The sequence below is a fragment of the Dasypus novemcinctus genome, chromosome 29 (assembly GCF_030445035.2).
Source record: "Dasypus novemcinctus isolate mDasNov1 chromosome 29, mDasNov1.1.hap2, whole genome shotgun sequence".
NCBI lineage: Eukaryota > Metazoa > Chordata > Mammalia > Cingulata > Dasypodidae > Dasypus > Dasypus novemcinctus.
This window is the reverse complement of record NC_080701.1, coordinates 30,601,105-30,615,553: the sequence shown is the minus strand read 5'-3', so window position 1 is coordinate 30,615,553 and position 14,449 is coordinate 30,601,105. Positions and strand designations below refer to the sequence as shown.

Genomic DNA, 14,449 nt, shown 5'->3' with positions numbered 1-14,449 from the left:
GATATTGTGGTAGATGATTGTTTCTTAAACCTTACACCCAAAGTATAAGCAACAAAACAAAAAGTAGATAAACGGGACCTCCTCAAAATTAAACACTTTTGCACCTCAGAGGACTTTGTCAAAAGGGTGAAAAGACAGCTGACTCAATGGGAGAAAATATTTGGAAATCATATACCCTATAAGACGTTAATATTCATGATATATAAAGAGTTACTACAACTCAATAATAAAAAAGATGAATGACCCAATTAAACAATGGGCAAAATCTTGAATAGACATTTGTCCAAAGAAGAAATACAAATGGTGAAAAAACACCTGAAAATATGTGCAACATCACTAGGAATTAGGGAAATGCAAATCAAAGCTACAATGAGATATCATTTCACACCTATTAGAGTGGGCACCATTAAAAAGTCAGAAAGTTATAAGTGTTGGAGAGGATGTGGAGAGATAGGAATGCTTATTTACTGTTGGTGGGAATGTAGAATGATACAACCAGTGTGGAAGACTGTCTGACAGTTTCTAAGGAAGTTGAATATAGACCTCCTACCATGATCCAGCCATACCACTACTAGGTATATATCCAGAAGAACTGAGAGCAGTGACATGAACAGACGTCTGCATACCAAAGTTCATTGCAATGTTATTCACAATTGCCAAAAATGGAAACAACCCAGGTGTCCATCAACTGATGAATGGATAAGCAATCTGTGCTGTATATATAGAATGGAATATTATGCAGCTGTAAGAAGAAATGAAGTCATGAAGCATACGATAACATTGATGAACCTGGAGGGAATTAGGTTGAGTGAAGCAAGCCAGACACAAAAGGACAAATACTGCATGACTACATTATTATGAACTAAATATATGGTATAAACTGATGGAACTAATAACTAAAATAGGATGAGTTTAGAGAATGGCAAGTTGAGAGTTAATCTGTGCAGAATTGGTAAAAAGTTTGTCAATCTTTGGAGATGAGTAGAGAAGGTGAAAGCACATCTTAGTATTTCTAACTAGCAGAGTTATTTTATGGTATGACAGTGGTTGAAAAGGAAAGTCTAAGGATATGTATATTACTAGAGGGAAAGCTACAAAATGTAAAATGGGACTGTATAACATAGTGAACCCTCATGAAAAATATGAATATGGGTAATATTGTTTATATAAGACTGTTTATACAAAATATAAATACAAATAAACTAGAACGATGGGAACAAAATAACAGCTATATATGGCAGAGGAAGCATAGAGAGATTGAGAGGTGATAAGCACTTTGTTGTCTGTTTTTTTGTTTATTTTTATTACTTTTGGAATAATGAAAATCCTCTAATAATGATTGAAATGATGAATGCACAACTATGTGGTTATACCAAATACTGTTGACCATATATTTTGGATGGATTTAGGCTTTATTAATATGCACTGATAAATCAATTTGTTAAAAAAGGATTGAATATAAAGGTTTCCAAATAATTTATCAAAATCTTTAAAGTGTTGTCTCAAATATAATATTTGACAAAATAAAAATAAAATAAAATAAAAATAAACAGTTTTCTGGCTGTGGTGTGAGAGAGATATGACAGTGGCAGGTTAGAAAGACGCAGTATTGCTGACTTTGAAGATGAGGAAGGGGCCACTAGCCAGTAAATGCTGGTGGGCTCTGGAAAGTGAAAAAGACAGAAATGAGTTCTTCCCAAGAATCCAGAAGGGAACACCATCTGTTGACATCTTGATTTTAACCCATGTCAGACTTCTAACCTATGGAACTCTAAAGATAATAAGTTCATGTGTTTTGGTAGCAAGAAAAACTAATAAAAACGGAAACGATGGATGGAGAGAGAAGGCTGACCAAATGGCTAAGAGGGGAAAATTAGAAATGATCTGTTACTCATTTTATATGTATCCACCAGGTGGCGCCCTGACAACACTACTGAAATCTGACTGCTCTTCCTGAAGCTTCTGACTTATTCAATTTCAGGGAGTTTTCTTCAAGCGCGGAAAACTGTTACTCTACAAAAGGCTCAAGGGGGATTATGAAGAGGTGGTTTTGATCACTTCTCTATTTCCTTCCAGTTTGGAATGCTCGAGCTGTCAAGTCCAGTCACTCCCGCCTCCAGAGCTGTGGTCTGCTCACTGTGGCTCCTTAACCCAGCCTGGGATCCTGAGGCAGCTCTCCATTTGTAAACCACCAGCCAGCTTTCTGCCAAATAACACCTACCCAGGCCTTTCATTGAAATCCAGCTGGTGATTCACACCGTGGTGTTTATTGTCTTGCTTCCGCATCCACTTTCCTCTCTCTCTTTCCCTCTTTTCTGAAAGTCTTTTGGAAGTCTTGAAAGAAGAATCTAAATGCATGAATTCACGCATTCATTCATATATACTCAGGGCCATCATGATCCTTTATTAAGCTCCTATGATGTATCAGTCATGGTAGAAAAACAAAGTTGGATAAAACTGCTTCCAACCTGTCCAGCAACTTAAAATTAAAGTGGGGCTTTGGGGAAGGCCTTTGTTAGCAGAAGGACTAAATCTCTGTGGGAGCACAAAAGAAACCTCCCTTCATCCATTTCTGGGAGGTGAGGATGGAGAGGAGAGGCTTTGCCAGAGGAGGCCATATTTGAGTTGGACCTTGAGGGATGAATAAGAGTGCGCTTCTCATAAAGGACAGTGGAACCTTCTGGGAGTTGGTGAGCAGTGAAGACAGGGAAGAGTGAAAGGGCTTGGCTTTTCAGGAGTGGTCAGTCACTCAGAGGGTCTGGGGGTGAGGTGAATAGGGGAGTGGATGCAGGAAGTGTGGCAGAGTGACTAGGGCATCTTCACAGACAGGCTTACCTGCCAACCCCGGGGGTTCAGACTTTCAGTTAGAGTCTGTTGGGATTATTCCTGAACCCAGAATGGCCATGCCTGTACTTGTAGAGGTTAGATTGAGGTGGGGAAATGCTGTGATCCCGTAGATCACTGAGGACTCTCTTAATTCCAACCGAGGAAAGAAAAGGGACTGATATGGGGCAGCAGTAAAGAAAACAGAGGAGACGGGATGAATAAAAGAAGGTGGATTTTATAGGATGCTATAAAAATGGATGTGGAGAGGGAGAAAGAGAATGAGGTGCCAAAAGACACTATGGTTTTGTACCTTCAGCTTAGGTGATGGTTTCAGGGCTGACGCCATTTGCCAGAAGAAGGAATCAAAAAAGGAGGAACAGAGGGAGATGGAGAAATAAATTAGAGTCCACGTGGAAAAGGAGGAAAAGAAGAGAGACAAATGGAGCAGCATAAATTGATCTGGAAAAGCCACCGTTTGCAGGACAATGAGAAAGAAACAGTGCAAGGACGCAGTGCTCAGTAGCATCGAAAGCCACAGAAAAATCCAATAGGGAGACTGAGAAGGCACCATTGCAAGCGACAGGAATTCACTGGCAACCCTCGCAGAGCCTGTTCTAGCTGCCTTGGGAACGGGGCTGCAGGAGGGTAAGACATCAGCAGCACCAACTCAGACTAGTTTTTCAAGGAGTGGGAACATCGAAGAGAAGGCTGTAAGTAGGGAGGTAGATTCAGGGAAAAGCAGAGGGGTGGAAAGTTTTTTTTTTAACTTTTAGACTGGGGAGAGTTGAATGCTCTGTGGGCTGAGGAAAAGAAGCCATCAAATAGGAAGAGACTGACCGCATGTGAGCATACGTCAACTGTAAAAACCGGAGGAGGGATGGTGGTGTGAATTTCAGGCACTGCTTCTGCAGCCAGCAGCACCTCCCAAATCCTACCACGTGGCCACTGCGTCCCCTCTGCTCCAGCTCTGTGTGCTGCAGAGGAGGGGACTGTGCCCCATCTCTGACTTCTGGGAGAAGCCGAGAGTAGGCATCAGACAGACTTGGGTACCAATCCCAGCCCCGTGACAGTCACAGCAGATGAGTGAGGTCACCTCTGAGCCTCCCAGGAAAATGACGGCAGTGATATCTGTCTTTGGGGACTGCAGTGAGGCTAAATGACATCACGTTTGTGAAAGTCTTGGGCAGGGAAATGCAAGGTGTCTTACTTCCACATTTATTCCTGATAAGAGGTTCCTAATATTGAGATTGCTTTGTTTTGCTCAGGCTTGCTGGCAGCTCTGAGTGTGCTTGCATGTTTCTGTATTTTTTATGTACCTGGAGTCTTCTCTGTCGTCTCCAGTCTCTAGGCACTTCCCAGCTGGGAAACAGAGCCTCTGTGTACTGTGGTTTGCTTGCTCTTTAAAAGGGCAGAGCGAGGCAGACTGAGCTCTCAAAACCCCAGCTGATTAGCTTCCCAGGTCACTAGGTTTAGGGCAGGGAGTCAGGGAAATGGCGTGTTTCTTATTGTACCACTCCTGGCCCGTCGTCTTTCTTAGAAAGCCCTCCCTGGTGAGTCAGCGCCTGGGCCCCTGTAGGGACCTCCCACCAGGAGCTGAACCACACAGGCCCTCCAGACAGTTTCTAGGTCTCCCCACACTTGCTGGTGCCCAGCAATAGTTAGCTAGTCTGAAATGTTATTTTCCTATTTGAAACACCATTCTGCTTGTTTTAGGAATCTTGCTTTTACACTTTCTGTAAGGAGAGAGTCTCCAAAATATTTCTTATTGAAGAGGTTTGACTTAGATACATCCAGAGAATTGTGGATAGGGCTGGGGCAAGGGGAGGTGTGAGCCTCAGGGGGGCTGCAATGGGCTACTGATGGGGAGAGGAGAGGGGCGGCTGGCAGGCTCCATGGTGCTCTGGGCGTCACCTCTGAGCCCCTCACAGTAACTGGGCAGGGTTTTGGATATTGGTGTGCTCAAAAATGCTTGATGATTAAGTGAATGCATGAGAGTATGAAGGAGTGGATTTGGCCCATTACTCTAGAGACAAAGAAGAGCATGGATTAGCCATGGAAATGGGCTTAGAAAGAGATATCCTGGTAGGTCAGCATGTTGGGAGCAGGGAAGAGTGTATGTGTGGGCCTGTATGACTGTTTGAGCATGTACTGAAAACTCATCAGCCTGGGGGTTTGTCATGGCCAGTGGTACAGAACTCCAGACACATGTACCTTTTCAGCCCCCACTGAAAAGGTACAGGAAAAGTGGACTTCAGACTGCTGGGAAAACCACTCCCATAGAGACTCCTTACAGGGCCTCTCTCTGGCTTAGAGAGGCCATGTAGGGAATTATTCAAGCAAAACAACCCATCAGCCTTGCTCAGCTTTCCAAACTTGGGGTTCAGAGCGAGCATGGAGGTGCCTTTCTCGGGGAGGCTGTTGAATTGGCCAAAGCAAAGTTTGAGTAGAAAGGATGGTGCTAACTCAAGCATAAAGGCTACTGTGGTTCATTTATGGAATTGTATTTTGATTTGCCTGAAGCCTCTCTGGGCTCAGCTCAGTGGGTTGGGCTGTGTATTTGGTGGCTGGGTCAGGGGTGGCCACCAGGAAGCTATGTCCTGTTGCTGAGAGTGTTTGCAGCGGGTGTTTGCAGCAGCTGCAGCAAACAGTGACGGAGCCCAAGAGGACCTGCCAAAGAGCCAGCAGGTGTGTTGGGATCCTGGGGCCATTAGCTCAGTGGGCGTCCTTGACTTTAGGGAATTCACCCTAATTTCATTCTTTGTGGACTTGACCAAGTTGAGATTTTTCATAAATAGCCTGGAAATGCTTGCACCCTGCCAGAATGAACAGGGTCCATTTTCCCTCTCCTGTTCTCCTCAGGGTCTTAGGACTATTTCACCTACAAGGAGGTAGGGAGATCACTGAGGTGTCTTTGCCTTGACTTTCTCAGCTGCCAACTCATTCTCCAGGTTTAGAAATTCATTTCCACCCTTAAGAATTTCTTTAGTTCCATTCTTACACACAGCGGGTTGCTTTGAGCATGTGAAAGAATGCCAATAAATGCATGTAGACATGTGTTCAAACTACTAAAGGAAAGTGTCCGTTGACTGAAAGGCTTTCATCAGGAGGGCAGGTGGACCTGGGGGACCTTGGGTTCTCCTTTCCAGAGCACCCTCAGGAGAGTCTCTAGGCCAAAGCTCAATGGGCTTCAGTAAGAATGATCAGATGCTCCCCTTCTCTCCCTGTGATGAGGAAAAGCAGTGGTTTACCCAACCCAAGAGGTGTTGCCTGGCAAGAGACAAAAAGAGAGAGGTGGATGGAGTGTGACCAGGTATAAGAATCAACATGGGAAGCAGGAGCACTCCATCCATGCCTAGTCCTGTGGCAAGGAGAGTAAGGAATTCAGGACACCGTCATTGTTGGGGAAGCTCTCAAGGAACTAGCTGATCAGGGAAATGGGAGAAGGCCCATTTGAAAGAGATACTAGAGAAGAACTAAGATGGTGACTGGGAGGCCCTTCCAGACAGGAAGCACACACTCTAGCCTCCAGAGCACGGGTCTACTCTTTGACTAGTATCCTTAGAACCTCAGTAATGAAACCCCCTTGGACGCATTATAAGGATGTAGACTAAGTTCTATTTTACAGCAAATAACATCTGCATGAGATTCCAGGGCAGGCGCTTTAGAAGTGTTCTACAGCTCTATGTGGCTAGCACTCTGCTAGGCACAGCAGGCAGCAAAGAAGTGAAGGGGGGAGGAGTGGGGTGAGGGGGGTGAGGGGCATATGGGGACCTAATATTTTTTGAATGTAATATTAAAAAAATAAATAAAGACAAAAAAACGATTAGGGTAAGGGAAGTGAGGCATTTAAGTGGGGTGTAAAATTTGAGGAAGTGTCCAAAATATCAACAATTAAGACAAATAATATTTTAATGAACTGTTTTAAAAATCAAAAGTAATGCCAAAAATCTATGATACCAGAATATCAAAATTCCAAAAAAGACAGGGGATAGTAGTGTTTGTTTTTTTAAATGACCTGCATTATTATGCAACGGGACCAATTCATTTCTATTCACTCTCTATTCTCAGTCTACTAGGCCATTGCATCCCCTACCAGGTGAGTTTATGAGTGTTAACAATGATCTGAGGACAGATTGGGCAACAGGAGCTTTATAGGTAGTCTTTTATTTTTTTTTTCAATTTAATTTTAGAGCTTTTATGAACTCTTTACACTTAATTCAAAATGTGGGAACATATTTTGATAAACGTACATTTTTCCTTTTGTTTGGGCCCCCATATGGCTGAATACAGCACTGGCCTGATTTGTTAAGAGGGAAGGACATATGGAAAGAGACTTTGAGCAAGTCTGGGCAAAGGTTAGAGACACTGGAATATATCCAATCCCACAGGGGTTATGGATAACATACACGGGGAAATGCAATAGGAGAAGGCTGAGAAGTTTAGAAGGGGGAAATTGTGGAGAGCTTTGAATAAAGTTTTTGAAGATGATTGGAAAGAATATTGCAGATACTGCGGGACCTTTGACTGTTTCTGAACAAGGATTCTAAGCACTATCATTTGGGACCAATAACTCCAGGGGAAGTGTAGAACTCAGTTAAAGAGAGGGTGAGATAGATTGAAGTATGTACCCCAACAAAATTCATGTTCGTTTTAATCCACATTCTGGTGGGTGTGAACCCACTTACAAATAGGACTTTTGGAAGATGTTATTTTCAGATAAAGTGTGGCCCAACTGAATCAGGGTGGGCTGTGATCTGTATTAATGGAGTTGTTCTTATAAGCAGAAGGAATTTGCTGTCAGTTGGAGAAGTCACAGAAAGTGGGCCAGAAGCTGGATGCCAGCAGAAACTGGAAGAGCAGACACAAGAAGAGAGAGATTGCAGAGAGAAGGAGGAGAACTGCAAGCCCAGGAACCCCAAGGACTGCAGCCAGCAGCCCCAGAATTCTACAGACTTGGGGAAGTAAGCATGGTCCTACGACACCTTGACTTTGGACTTCTAGCCTTCCAGCCATGAGCCAACATATTCCTGTTGCTAAGTGTAGCAGTTTGAGATTATTTATACATTCAAAAAAAGAAGGATATTGGTTATGATTGTAAACTGTTCTATTCCTCTGGGCATAGTACCCTTTGATTGTATTTGATTCAGCTGAGATGCCTTTGATTAAATTATGTTAAGATTAGGGCTTTGACTCGTCCACGTCATTAGTGTATGCAGGGTTGAGTCCCCACCCCCTAGGTGGGCTGTATAAACAGACATTCACTCAAGGAGAACACAGAAGCAGATAAGCAGGAAGAGGGAGTGTTCCATAGACATGGCCCTGGGAAGAGAGATGAGCAATATGCATTTTAGTCTACAGCTGAAGAGACAAGAACACTGAACAGCTGAGTAGGCCCAGAAAGAAACGAGCCCTCAAGCCTACTGCTGAGATTGGAAGAAGCTGGGACCATGGAGCCTTAAGAGGAAAGAGGAAGGCTGAACTCCCACAGACATCTCCTGCCGTCTTCCTTCAACATGTGGCAACAGACTTTGGTTGTGGAAGTACCTCTTATGGTACTTTGAGTTGGACTCTTTAGGGCTTTGTAACTGTAAGTTTTACCCCAAATAAATACCCTTTATAAAAACCAACAGATTTCTGGTACTTTGCTTCAGCACCCCTTTTGACTGTCTAATATACTAAGCCACCCCACTGTCTTATTTGTCACAGCAGCCTGGCAAACAGAGGGTGAGGCAGGAAACAGAATCAGGAGGAGAGATGAGAGGATGCTCCAAACCAGGTAGAGTCCTAAGGACTAGTAGATTGTTATTAATAATATACAGTGAGGCTTCTTCAATAACAACCATGCATGTCGACTTTGCAGGAAGGCTTGACTAAGTGCTTTCTACGGATAACAACTGACAAACATAGCACCCATTCCAGGACAGGAAATGCACTGTGAGCCTTTTCCCCAAAGCGCACACAGTGATCTCACTGATGAAGGGAACATGTCAAACCACCACATACACTTACTTTCAGTAGCTGCTGTGTTCTCTGGGTCACCCACTCTTCCTAAATTTCTAAGTGGAGATATATGAGTTTCCGAGAAGTCCGTACTTCCTTGTCTGCTTTTGTAAGAATTGTGTCACTAGACATTTTAAATAGTCACCACCCCATCTCGGACGGGAGGGGTTGGGAAAGCAGTTTTCAAAAACATTTTGGGATTCTTTTTTCCTTTTCCATGTATTAGACATGCTAAGAAAAGATAAAGCCTTGGAAAATGCTCTTTAATCACTAGTTAAAAAGGTTTAAAAACAATTCAAGTTATTGGTGGTAACATGAATTTATTTGTACAATGCATATATTGTTAAACCTCATTAATTCTGATTCACCTTACTGGAGAAATCCAGTGAGTTCAGAAGAAGACTAGGCTGACATTTACTTTTGCGGTTATAAAGAAAGGGCTCTGGCCAAAGGAAATAATGTATAAAAGATGGCAGTTTGGAGAGTCAAACTACTTCAGAGGGATGACAAACTAGTTTTAATAAGTAAGAAATACCCATAATATCCAACGATCCAACTACTAAGGAAATCAATCAATAATTCCTAGTATACATAAAGTCTCAAAAGGAGTTCTCTTGAAGTATATTTTTAAGCAAGCACTATTCTAGTTAATATACAATCTGAAAAATACAAAACCTCGAATTATTTTTTAAAAAACCATACTTCCACAAAATAAAATGTATACAGAGTTTTCCTGAATTGGTTTGAAATGCTGACTTGAAATGAGCTGAGATCATACTTTAGTGTCAAGCCCTCTATGGGTGCTGAGGTGTGTAAGACCTTCTCTCTAGGAGATTGAATTGTCCTGTAGGGAAGGTAGGAAATAAAACAAGAGAAAAGTTACTCAGCAATAGACTTGAAATATTATTGATGATTGTGGTTTTGCAAGATTGACTGATTGCCAAATGAGAAATACAATTTCTGAAACTTTTCCAAAGAAGGAGAGGTCACTTGGAGTGAGGAAAGTGTCATGGAAGCCATGAAGTTTGGGCAGCACTCCCAAGAATGAGTTGGGTTTCAGTGAACAAAGAGGCTAAGGTCAGAGAAGAAGTCTGGGCTTGGCTGCCTAATAATAGTCATCATAATAAGTTTGCTTTGAGTGCTTCCCATTATCCGGGCTCTGTCCTAAGCACTTAACATGTATTGAAGTGTTGGTTCTCAATGGGAGACTTGGGACTGGACCAGGACAATTCATCATGGGGACTGGCGGGGCCATTGTGTGACTTTCAAGGGTCTCACGAGACCGTTAGCATCCCTGCCTATGCCCACCAAGCATGGCTAGTGCATCCCAGTCATGAGACAGCCCGTCATCCTGGTGCATTCTTCCAAGCCCAACTGAGAGCCAGTTACCTAAAGTACGTAACATGCACCGTCCAATATGGAAGCTATCAGTCACGTGTGACATTGAGCACTTGAAAGTATGCCTGGTTGAATTGAAATGGGCTGTATGTGTAATACACCCCAGACTATGAAGACTCTGTATGAAAAAAAAATTCAAGTAGCTCATGACTACATGTTAAAATGATACTATCTCAGATATCTTGCATTACAAAATATTAAAAATAAAATAGAAAAATAGAAGCTCAGGTCAGCATCTTAGAGACAGAAGCCTCAAGCCTGTTACAAGGTGTGCTAGGGACATTTGGGCAGAGGGAAGAGTGGAGGGGAGGAATGGTAGGGCAATGGCGATGAGCCAAGGAAGAAGTCTGATGTTGTGTAGAATGGGAGCTAAGGAAGGAGACGCGGGCTAGGCCTAGGTTATAAGGAACCATAAAGACCAGGCTGGGGGAACTGCTTTCTTCTTACTGATCACAGGGAAGGGAAAACGATGAAAATGGTGGTGTAGGAAAATGGTTTTGGCAGGGCTCTGCAGGATAGATGGCAGGGCCAGGTGAGGGATGGTCTGCCTGGCAAGGAGGCTGCCTTGGTAACCCAAACATGCGAGGATCAGTGCTTGAACCAGGGTCTCAGATCTTGCCATTGCCTATTGCCATATGTTGCTGGCCATCCCCAGTTTCATTGCTTCTTTCCAGCCAAGGCTTTCTTTTTCAGAGTTGAGGGTATTGCACAATCTGGTCAAGTGTGCACACGTTCTAGGGACTTTTTCAAAACCCTTAACTTGTTTGGACTAAGAACATAAGAAAACAGTAGAACGAATGCCCAGATGAAGCCTCAATCCCAAAGAAAGACTCATGGGAGAAACAAATACCTCAAGGTGTTAAAGAGACACATAAGCTCTGGTGACTTATGATTGTATGAGAGATTACTATGGGATCACCTGCAAGAGCGCTCACTGGTAAAAATCTATTTTTTTCCTGTCCTATTAGGAAGCATGAAGACACACATAGTAATTCTATCCTTTCTTCCCCAATACACACACGGCAAATGGATTAGAGAAAGCACAGGGCATTGGGATGATTTTGTAAGATTCACTTTTCCACTAAAACACATACACATACACACACACAATTCATTTCCTATCCAAACAGGATATCTTTGGGTAGTTCTCTGAAAATCATTTCACAATTCACATTATTGGTCCAAATACTCAAGAAATGTATGACTATTCTTCCCTCGAGAGCCCTGGTCAAGCAATTTCATCATGTTTGGCTAAGAATGCTCGAGACGTGCCCTTTTAGGTGAAAGAGGACCTGATAAAACTGTATCAGTCAAACTCCCCACACAGTCCCATAAAACCAAATGAAGAAAAACCCCAAAACCAGCAAGCATTAACTGCCTTGATTTTTCCCACTGGAGCCAGTTATTTCAGTGCCCTCGAAATGATGGTAGAGAGGAAATGGCTCCCAGCACTGAAGCTGGGTGGTACTGTGGTGTGGTCCACTGTCCAGGCAGCCTTGCTTGGCACAGCCCCGAGACAGGAAGCTGGCTGACAAGTCACCTGGCCTGACTTGGATACAACCCATAGCTGGGTCTGTCAGAGTGATAGCCTTCCAATATCATGCCCCATCAAGAGTCAGGCTGTTTTCAGACGGAGGCAGAGGTTCTGTTTCTAGCAATCTCAGCCAAAGGGTCTGGAGCCTTGTGGCACATTCATTCTTGTGGAGGATCAGTAGGTCACCCCAGTAATCCCTTACCTCCTCATGGGTCTGAAAACAGCTCCTAAACCCAGAGAGGGGGCTCTCCTTTGGCCGGAGAGATGGAAGTATAATGCAGAATATGCAGGGGAAAGCCCCCAGTTGTAAATAGTAAGAAAAAAGAACAAGAAGAATATCTGAAGCTTATGTGACATCCTACAACATACAGAAAACCCCTCATTTAATCCAACAGTTACCTGGGATATGGGCAGAGCAGGTATTACTCACTCCACTCTATGGAAGGACATACGCTCTATGAGGTTCATTGTCGTGCTCATGGTCATATAACTAGTGAGTGGCAGAGCCACATTGCAAATCCAGGTCTTCTGACTCCTGCCCACGGTACTTTCTTTCTTTTTTAATTTTTCAGTATTTTATTTTATTTATTTACAAATGCCAAACTTGGACAGCATGCCCTCCAACTTAAAGTTTGGTCCACCAAAAAAGATAAGCATTTCTCTTATAACAAAAATAAATTAAATCTTATGAATTGAAGAAACAGAAAATATTGGCATAGGCCTCTTTGTAAGCTTGAAAAGCAAAGACTTCAACTGTATGGAGGAGCGTTCTAGAATCCACCTAGAAACATTTGGCCAAACAACTGCCCTGGTGCTACTGGGCTTGTTTTGCTTCAGAGGAGAACAGAGGGTACATGGGAGGGTGCTGAGTATTCACAATGACCACAGAATCACTTACTCAAAATTAGACAAAATTTACTATAGAATAATATACAACAATAGAACACTCAACAGTTACTCATTGACTGGAAAGCATGTTGTAAGCTTAGAATAACTACCTTCACAGGAACCATATTCAACAAGTTATAAGACTTTAAAGGTGAGAAAAACTTCATCATACACAGATGTCTTGTGCAGAAGTACATTAGTTTCCAGGACACTGAGGATAACTACAACGCACACAAAGAAGAAATCCAAGCTGCTTATCCTTCTACCATTCTATTGAGTATTAAACCCAGTCCACCTTTGGCCACTTGCAGGTATGTCTTCTTTATTCTCAATGTAAAGGCTTGCTACCTGGGACACCAGGAATTTTGCTTCTTCTCTCTCATCGCAGGCTAAGTGTTGTGTTACTCTCCCTGTATTGGATGTTTGTGGATGCTTTGTAGTACAAAAGGATATTAAACATCTTCAGGTTACCCTTGGCTGCTGCCTGGTGCATTGCTGTAGCCTCCAAATGGTCCTTAGCATATGGATTAGCCCCACCTTCTAATAACATAACAGCAATCTCATGCCTATTTTTGGAAGATGCACAATACAGGGGAGAAGAGCCGCTTTGATTGACAACAATTCACCTGAGCACCTTTTCCCAGAAGGACCTTCACAATCTCATCCCGGCCAGCAGAAGCAGCAACATGGAGAGGAGACCAGCCTACATCAACTTTATCATTCACTCGCACTCCAAGTCGAATACAGAATTCAACATTTTCTGAATGTCCAGCTGAACATGCCCAATGCAATGCAGTTCTGCTGTCCTGGTCAATTCTAGTAACCAGGGATATTGGCCAGGATCTTCTCCTTCAACTCCTGCAGCTTCCCACTGCAGGCCAGATGCAGACCCTCAGGTTAGACACAGCCCTCCATTCTGCTCTCCACAGGATCTGCTCCACGGTTCTTCTAACTACCGAAAAGAAGGCGCTATCAAAGGAACCCATGTCTTTCCCCAAAAAAGGACTTGTAGTAGTAGTGCTTATAATAAAGTCATTTTATTGATTTTTACCCAGTTAGTGATCACTATGTATTATTAAAAACAAATAAGGCCTGGTGATTTATTTCCAGTGGAGACAGGAAAAGAAGAAAGAAGCTCTGACCTAAATAGTAGCCAAGATCTTTGATACCTTTACTGTTCTGCTTTTTAACAAAAAATATCCTTCTATTCCCACCTCTCCAACCCAACATACACACCTGAAACCATTTGGAAATCATTTATGTAACTAAATGAAAGTTCATTCTATTTCCAAGATGCCAGATTTTGGAGGAGGAAGGGGGTGTAGCCACAACTTTGATTTTTCTCACTGAATTTACAGGATTTGCTTCTCCTTCCCATTGTTCTACCTGGAGTTTCTGTTTCACCTCCAGCCTGAAAACATATGTTCTAGTAATATGCTCTTTAGAATAAATGTCTACCAAAGCAAACAAAAGACGTTTTGGGGTTGTCACAGTAACATTTTATTTGGGTGGCCCTTATTTTCTTTTAGAATCTGCTACTGGAAGAACCTCAAAGAAAACCTTCAAATCATTCTTCTACCTCTGGACAAAATACAATGTTGAAATATTTAACTTTCCTTTTTTATTTTTAGTGTAAATGTATCCATCCATGCATATATAAACTTTAGAAAGCAAAACTTACCAAATACGAGAGATGTTGGTACTGTGGGACAAAAAAATAAAGGCAAACGAAATTCTAGATGGTACCACAAAATAAATGGAATTAGAATCATTTAACATTTGAGTTGGATAAGAGTTTACAGT

At 42.6% G+C, this 14,449-nt stretch overlaps 1 pseudogene; it reads right to left on the bottom strand.

Moving 5' to 3' along the window:
• Positions 1-12,900: 12,900 nt before the first annotated feature.
• Positions 12,901-13,561, bottom strand: LOC131276586 (26S proteasome non-ATPase regulatory subunit 10 pseudogene; annotated as a pseudogene).
• Positions 13,562-14,449: the final 888 nt, after the last annotated feature.